Genomic DNA, 8,567 nt, shown 5'->3' with positions numbered 1-8,567 from the left:
GGTGCGTGGTGTGCTCGCTCGGGCTCCCGGAGTGGAGAGGATTCTTAGGGCGTTCGCCCGGCCACAGGGGAGGGGAAATACAATGCAGGAAGTGTGTGAGTCAGGGTGTCCTGAGGACGCGGACGGTGACCCCTAGGCCTAAAAAGGAGATTGTCTTCCTGGAAGGAGGAGTTCGGGAGGGAGGAAGAGACGTCTGGCCTTGGCCTTGAGGACTGGGACACACACACACACACACACACAGACGGCAGGGACCCTCTCATGGGATGGCGTGTGTGTGTGTGTGTGTGTGTGTGTGTAAAGGGGCTCGCGTGAGGTCCAGAGACAGGGCCTGGACCAATGTGTAGGGACAGAAGGTGCCGGGCTGGCAGTTATGGGTGCACAGAGGGACAGCGAGGCTGGTGATGCACACTGGACCACCGGCCCTAGACAGAGGGCCCGATTCTTGTCAGATAGGAAAGGCTCCCAGTTTTGTTTTGCTTTTCAGCAAGGACTCTATGTAACCCACTGTGCTTTCTAGAGGTAAATCAGGGTGGTTTGGAGTACAGCAAGGGGCTCTCATCTGCCAGAGTCCTGCAGGTCCAGTGCTTGGGAGGCGCCGCTGGATGCAGAGGATGTTGGGGAAGGGACATAGGCAAGGGTATATTTTATTTTTAAAAACTCCCCTGGTAATTCTCATGTGCTGTCAGGGTTGAGAACTGCTGGAATAGAGTGGACATGGGAAGTCAGTTAGGAGTGACAGGAGGTTAGACAAGGGGCAGGGACCTAAACACTGAGACCTCAGGACATGAGGAGTCCAAGGTGATCCCAGGGCTGGGGGAGTCCAAGGTGACCCAGGGGTGGGAGGATTCCGATGTGACCCCAGCATTTCCACGAAGGCTCCCCTGTCCCATGGCTGTGGCTTCATCTGCAAGGGGAAATGGTGTGGGGTCAGACTGAGGGAGGACACTTGCGGGTGGGACATGGAGGTTGCACCTGAATTGTCCCACCGTGAATGTGCCATCCTGCTCTGCAGTACAGCCATGAGCTGGGTGACTTAGTGCTCCCAGTGCCGTCTCCTGGCTCTTGATTTCTCAGGCATGGCCACCAAAATCCACAAGATGATGAGTAAGGTGTCACTAATGTCAACTGCCTGTGTTCCACAATTAACAGTCAAATTTTTTGGTTACTGATCTTAAAGTTTTATATTCAGGCTATAGTTGCAAACCTCAGAAAAAGTAAGGCTGTTGCTGTAGATGCACCTGTAGGTTAGTGTACAATTGAGTGCACATCCTCACTCAGCTTAGGACTGGAACTTCACCTGTTTATAGCATTTGATGGAATGCTCACATGCATAGCACTTTTCTGTTCAGATGTTTTGTGGATATTTCAGAAAGCAGTGTGGCCCCGCCTCTCCATAGGAAAGGCTCTTCAGAGGAAGGGGAAAGGTTTTTGCTGGAATCTGGTGCCTACTATTTAATTGTTAATATTTATTTGTTTACCTATTTATGTATTTATTTATTCAGTGAGTTGGGGGTCTCACTGTCATCCAGGCTGGAGTGCAGTGGCACAGTCACAACTCACTGCTGCCTTAACCTCCTGGGAACCAGGGATCCTTCAATCTCAGCCTTCCAAGTGGCTGGGACTATGGGCACTTGCCACCATGCACAATTTTTTAAAATTTTCCTTAGAGTTGGGATCTCGCTGTCTTGTCCAGACTGGTCTCTGTCTCCTGGACTCGAACAGTCTTCCTGCCTCAGCCTCCCAAAGTACTGGGATTACAGGCCTGAGCCCCTGCACCCTGCCAGAATGATTAATATTTAGAGATGGGACTTTGACAATCAAGTTATTTCTCTCCCTGGATTACCACTTAAGTTTCAACTTGCATTTCAGATAAATAGTGGATGATTTTTCGCATAAGCACATCACAGGTGGAGAAATGTCCTTCAAGCTGTCTTTTTTCCTTCTGAGCTGTGACTAGTTCGGGTTCCCAGAGGAGGACAGCGTCCCACGCCTGCCTCCCCATCCCTCCCTAGTTGAGCAGCGAAGGAGAAACTAGAAACACACATGTCCCAGGCTGGTTGTTCCCTGTTGGAACGACGAAGCCTTGGAAGCACCATTAGGGGCTGGAGGCTCAGGCACCTGTCAGCTTCTGAGCGCTCTGCAATCCCGGGCCTGTGATGTCAGCTTCTACAGGAGGTAGTGCGGCCTGTTTTGGATCACTTCTGAAGGAGCAGCCTTTTTTCAAACCACCATCCTCCTTGTCCAAGTCACATCCTTCTTGTAATTAACTACTGTGTGCTTGTTATTATGTCAAAAGTGTCAAAAATTTGTTCTGTTCACCCCAGATGTACATCTCCTGACATGCAGGAGGCAGCCCCTTTGCTTCCGTGCCCCTCTGTTCAGTCTTCCTATACACTGTCCTGTGCACACATGTACCTCCCAAGGTTGAGAGGTTCAGTAGTCAGTCAACAGGCAGCCCATCAGTGCTGAGCCTGGACTTCAGCTGGGCCCTCTGCCTCCAGTTGGTGCTTGCCCAACTTCCCCAGCCTCCCGGCTTCTCTGCCGGTGAGGTAAGCGGCTTGACTTCCCAAAGTGCTGGGATTGCAGGTGTGAGCCACTACCCTAGCCAAGTGTCAGCTTTAATAGACTGGCCGGTGGGGTCCATGGGTTAAGGGCAGGAGGGCCAGGATGGATCAGCAATGTCTATGACAGCAGAATGGCCAGGGCCACATGTCTCGGCCCCAGGATGTTTGTAAGCACGCGAGGACATAAAGTGGTAGGAAAAAAATTGCCTCTAGCAAAAGTTAGATTTTCCTCATCTCATATCATCACTTCATGTGCTGGCACCGTTTGTCTTACACATGTCTGCTTTTAGGGTTATTGATCTGCGACTCCAGAAAGGCTTGTCCAGCTTTCTGTGCACTCCCCAAGCTTCTCAAATCTTATGTCAGTTAGGAGCTTTCAGTTAGAAGCCTTCAGCCATAAATAACGTACATCGAGTCGATGGGAACTTATTTAAATAGGGATTTGTTTTTCTCACATGGCAAACACTCTGCAGGTGGCTGATCCAGAACTTGTCACTGAGTCAGTGACCACATCAAGGGGCTGGGCTCTTCCCAGATTTTCACTCTTATCCTTCACTATTGACTTTACAGCCTCCTCTTCATCAAGGATGCAGACGGCTTCACATCATGGAGAAGGGCTCTCTCTTGTCTGCCCTTTCTGTCAGGAACAAAAATATCTGTCCCTAAAACCGGGGTCATAAGCTTACAGTTCAGTGCAAAGCAGGCCAGGAAACCAGGGTTTGCTTAGCCCACCTGTGCCATGGAGGAAAAAGAAGGAGACTGGGTAGGGATGGCTTGCTTTTGTCAGCTGCTGAGGTCTCCCTCCCAGAATCAAGAAGTCCACGACCAAGCAGGAGCTAAGGGATCCACCAGGGAAAAAACCCCTCAGTGGTCTGTGAAGGAATTCAGAAGTCTTGACACACACAGTATTGAAGCAAAATTCTCTTTTCCTTTATTCAGGAAGGAAAGCCAAGAAGGAGTTACCTAATGAGTAGGAGTCATGCAGCTTTGGGGTTTTGCCAGCAGGTAGTTGGCTTGTGGAAAGATGCTGTTGTACAGGTGGCCAGTCGATGAGGATCACTCCATTTAGCAAACATCATCCCAGTCCTTCGTGCAGACTTAAGGTGACTCTGAAACAATGTCCCATGGTAAATGATTCAAACACATCAAAGTGTGCTGCTTTTGACAGGTTTTATTTTATCCATAGAGATTATCTTTGAAAAAAATAGATAGAAATCATCATTATCCCTATTTGTGTATAGTCAAATCGGTGTCGTAGCTGGTTGTATAAAATTGACACCTGGGCCAATGCGTTACCCAGAACTTGAAGAAGCCGCAGCTGTGACCCATTGCTTTGTGTCTACGTCTGTTTCTGGAGTCATGTAACACCTTGGAGGTCTTTGAGTTCATCCTCATTTTATCCAAAAAGAAGTGAGGCCTGGAGACTAACTGACATGCTGAGAGCCAGGGCAGTCTTGCTGCAAAGACAAGAACACAGGTCTCTTCACCCCTTTCTGAGAAGAGTGCAGAGTGGAGAGGAAAAGCTGTGTATCCTGCTCAGCTGAACCTTGAGGCATTGTTTTGCCCCTCTGCATCAATTTCCTCATCTTTAGAATGGGAAAAATGGCACCTGATATGTAGGGTTGCTTGAAGAATTGAATGAACCCATGCAGGCAAATCCCTTAGAACAATGGGAAGTTGCAGCTCCTTTTATTGTCTGTTTCTTTTGCCACCTGTGAATATCTTCAGTGTCACCCTCATGGTCACTGTCACAGCTGCTACTAGATTAGGCCACATACATGTTTTCTTTTTTTAATTACTCCTGGGATACTAGGAGTGAGCTTTGTTATATTTTTATCGCATTGTTTTACATTTTTATTATTAATGCATTTTATTTTCTTACATTTATACATTTAAATATTTGCTATTGATTTATTTATATTTATTGCTATTTTGTTAAAAAAATGTAATACTATCTGAGTTGTATGATCTCAGGTATATACAGATGCACACTTTAGGTGGAGACTTTACATATGACTTGAATTACCAAACTGTACAGTTGGCAAAACCTCCTGGTAGTCCTGGGTCGGTAGGCCTGGGCGTCCTTCTGTGCTGCTGAGAAGCCAGTAGCCTGCCGTGTATTCTAGAAGCCTCCCAGTGTCACACTGTCAGGAATGCGAATAGAGAGGGACATGCAGCAAATTGCCCTTTTGTTGCTTAAATGTGTGGCATGTGGGAACCACTCTGAAGAGTGTAAAGCTCCCTCCATATGCCACTGCTGTTGCTTCTGGCTCTGGAGCAACAGTCCCCAACCCTTTTGGCATCAGGGACCAATTTTGTGGAAGACAATTTTTCCACAGACCAGGGTGGGGAGGAATGGTTTTGGGATATTTCACACACACTACATTTATTGAACCCTAACTTTTATTGCTATTATTATTACATTGTAATATATAATGAAATAATTACACAACTCACCATCATGTAGAATCAGTGGGAGCCCTGGGCTTGTTTTTCTACAACTAGACAATTCCACCTGGGGGTGATGGGAGGCAGTGACACCCAAAGTGTGTTGCTTGTGTTCAGTCTACTCCATAATCTTGTTTTGGTGGTTGTCACTGCAGAAAACCCTGTTTCACAAAGACAGGATATTGGTCATGGAAGCAGGCTTCTTAGTGCTGATCTGATAGGAGGTAGAGTTCAGGCGGTCATGCGAGTGATGGGGAGTGGCTGTGAATACAGATGAAACTTGGCTTGCCCACCTCTCCTCTCCTGCTATGGGACCCAGTTCCTAACAGGAGCAGTTCATGGCCCAGGGCCTGCAGACCCCTGCTCTAGAAAGCAGAGAGAAGGTGAGAGGGTGCAGGGAGAGAAAGGGGTTCTCTCGGTAGACAGGAGGGGAGGATGGCCTGTCCAAGGTCAGCATCCTCTCCTTACTTCTTCCTTTTAGTGTTGTGATGTAACAGCAGCAAGTGATTTTGCTAAAGTGGCTGGTGCTGTCCGTCCTCCCCTCTGGTAAATGTTGTCGGGGAGGGACCTTCTCCTCTGGTGTCTCGGTGACTATTTGTGGTCCGTCTTCTGTGAGCCAGGCTCCAGGCATGGCCTCTCAGTTGCTGTGGGAGCTTGATGGTCGTTCCTCACTGGCTCTTCAGAAGGGAGACAGGGTCACCTCGAGCTTCTTCAGTGATTCCAGAGCTCTGCGAAATGGCACGCTGTTGTTTGCATTTGCACAACTTGCATTCCAAGTTGTATCTGCTGTTTGCTGGCTTTTGTTTTCATAGCCCGGGTCAGCATGCAGAACTCTGTGATGCATGTTTTTGTTTGAGCTTCCTGGCTTCTCTGTGTTCCTGCCCTTGTTCTTCTGTCTTCTCCTTCATCTGGCCTAGATCTGTGCTGTTTGGTTTTTTTTTTTTTTTTGCAATTCTCTTTAAACCTTTTCTGAAACAAAGCAGGACATCCATAAACAAATAGTTTTTTGTTGTTGTTTTTTTTTTTTAACAGAAATCGACTTAAAGCCTCCAGAGAAGTGGACTCCGTAGACCTTCCCAACTGCCACCTGATTAAAGGAATTGGTATGTATGAAAATGTGTTCTTTGGACACACTGTGTCGTGTGGCCACCAACATTAAAACAACAAAAATACCATTCATGGTATTGTGGCACACAGTTGCATTTTTTCAGTAGATAAATCGGATTATATCAATAGAGGCCTCTCTGTCAGCCTCTTGATCCCGTGCTCTGTATTTCCTCTCCTTTTTTACTCTCGTTGTAATTTTTGCCTGTTCATTTTGTTTTATTTTTTGAGTCAGGGTCTTACCCTGTCACCCAGTCTGCAGTGCAGTGGCACAATCATGGCTCATTATAGCCTTGAATTCCTGGGCTTAGGCAATCCTCCCACTTCAACCTCCCGAGTAGTGGGACTACAGGTGCATGACAACATGCTGGCTAAGTTTTTTTGGTTTTTTTTGAGGACGAGGTCTCACTATGTTGTTCAGGCTGGTCTGGAACCCCTGGCCTCTAGAGATTCACCAACCTTGGCCTCCCAAGGTGCTAGGATTTCAGGAGGAGCTACTGTGCCTAGCCACCTCACTGTAATTATTAGCTTTTTTGTGTGTAATCCTGTGTTTTCGTGTGTGATTTCCTGCTTGCTTAGTGACTTCTCTGGACAATTTTTGTAGCATCTATATTCTCTGTTGTGTATGGTCGCTGAAGTCAGTGTTCCATGAGCTGCGTGGCCAACCATAGATGTGGCTCCATGCAAGTGGTGATGGTGTTCACTGTCTGCTGTGCTCACTGCCCCGTGACCACCCTCTGGTCTTGTAGCTCACACATGACTGACCTTCCACAATAGGTATTATCTTCCAAACCATGATGTTAGAGAGGGAGACAGTGGGATCTCCTGTCCCCTGGCCTTTATGCAGGATGTCTGAACCGTTGAGGAGGCACCTGAGGACAGGCCCTGGATCTGCCATGGACAGTGGGACTTCTGCCCGGCTCCCCCCTTGCGCCCAGGGCCTCTCCAGCTGGCCTGCAATTTCCCCAGGACAGTGCCATGTCATACTGTTTTTACTCTGTGTCATCTATCAAGTGCGTGTCACCAGTACCTGATGGACTCTCAGCAAGTATTGCTGAATTGTCAATAAACAATAAATGTTGGCTTTTCTTATAGATGGTTCATGGTACGATTAGAAGCAAACAGAGAAGTTAAAAATACCTAGTTTCTGGTTCTGTTCTGCCACAAACTTGCAGAGCAACTTGGTCAAAGCTGGCCTTTGTATGTTTGGCCCATAATGACGAGTTTGTGATTCCATTGAAGATGTTCAGACTCTGAAAAATCTCAGGCCACTTTTTATAGTGTCACCCTGAAAGCCACAGTGTGGAAATACCTGAATCGGTGTCTGGTCGCTTTTGGTTCTTATAGCAACATCCTTCTCTAGGGATGTAAGAGGCAATTCGATGTTCGATGTTGTATTTTGCTTTTAATAAATGAAAACCCAGGACACAGGGCAGTGTTTTTTCTGTTCCTTTCCTAAGAGGCGATGTTGCTCAACATGTTCAGAGTGTCCATCCACGATTTTTCTGAAAAATGAATATTCTCACACACATAATATTAAAAACTTAAGTGGGATCAATTTGTACCACATATTTTAGAATTAACTTTTTGCACTGAATACTCTGTTTTGGAAATTTACAGAGTTTGTTTTGTTTTGAGTTGGGGTCTCACTCTGCCATTCAGGCTGGAGTGCAGTAGCATGATCATGGCTCATAGCAGTCTTGATGTCCTAGGCGCAGGCAATCTTTTCACCTCAGCCTCTGAGTAACTGGTACTACAGGTGTGCACCACCATGGTGGGCTAATTTTTTAATTTATTTTTAGAGACAAGGTCTTGCTATGTTGACTAGACTGATCTTGAGCTCCTGGTCTCAAGTAATCCTCCCACCTCAACCTCCCAATGTGCGGGGGTTGCAGGTGTGAGCCACCACGCCCAGCCTGAAACTTATTTTAGTCCACTGAATTGTCTTTTTGTAACAATGGCACGGTATGTTTCTGTGCCAAGTTTACATAAGCAGTATATATTCAAATAACATAGAAAGATACAAAATGGAGACCAAAAATCTCTCAACAAACTCTCCATTTCCCCACAGACAGACCCTCAAAGATAAAGCCTCTTTTTGTCCTTACTGGTATGTCCATGCACATGCAAAAAATATCTACCTTTACATATGTCTGGTTTTTTCACAGGTAGATATTGGTGTAAATATTCCACAGCTTGCTTCATTCCTAAGATGGCGTGAGCAGCTTTCCTCATCAGCACATGTGGTTGCCTTGCTCTTTTTAAAGTGTCATGTTGCATGATTTCTTTAACAGATCCCCTTCAACACACATGGGGGTGTTGTAGAGTTTTGCAACTACAGACTTGTCCGTGAATAACTTTGCTTTTGCATTTGTCTCTGTAGAATATATACATCCTGCCGGGCTCGGTGGCTCAGCCTGTAATCCCACACCTTTGGGAGGCTGAGGTGAG

General features: G+C 46.6%; 1 protein-coding gene across 1 annotated transcript in view; it reads left to right on the top strand.

The window, feature by feature from the left end:
• Positions 1-6,041: 6,041 nt before the first annotated feature.
• The window catches only part of PON2 (paraoxonase 2), a 21,765-nt gene continuing 19,239 nt past the window's right edge, over positions 6,042-8,567 (top strand). The window contains exon 1 of the mRNA XM_021712623.1: positions 6,042-6,115. The gene's annotated coding sequence lies outside the window, so the exon portion shown is untranslated. The remainder of the gene's footprint in view (positions 6,116-8,567) is intronic.

Source organism: Carlito syrichta, unplaced genomic scaffold, assembly GCF_000164805.1.
Source record: "Carlito syrichta isolate Samal-C Ts95f unplaced genomic scaffold, Tarsius_syrichta-2.0.1 Scaffold303499, whole genome shotgun sequence".
NCBI classification, from domain to species: domain Eukaryota; kingdom Metazoa; phylum Chordata; class Mammalia; order Primates; family Tarsiidae; genus Carlito; species Carlito syrichta.
The sequence above is the reverse complement of the archived record's forward strand: the minus strand, read 5'-3'. Positions and strand labels throughout refer to the sequence as shown.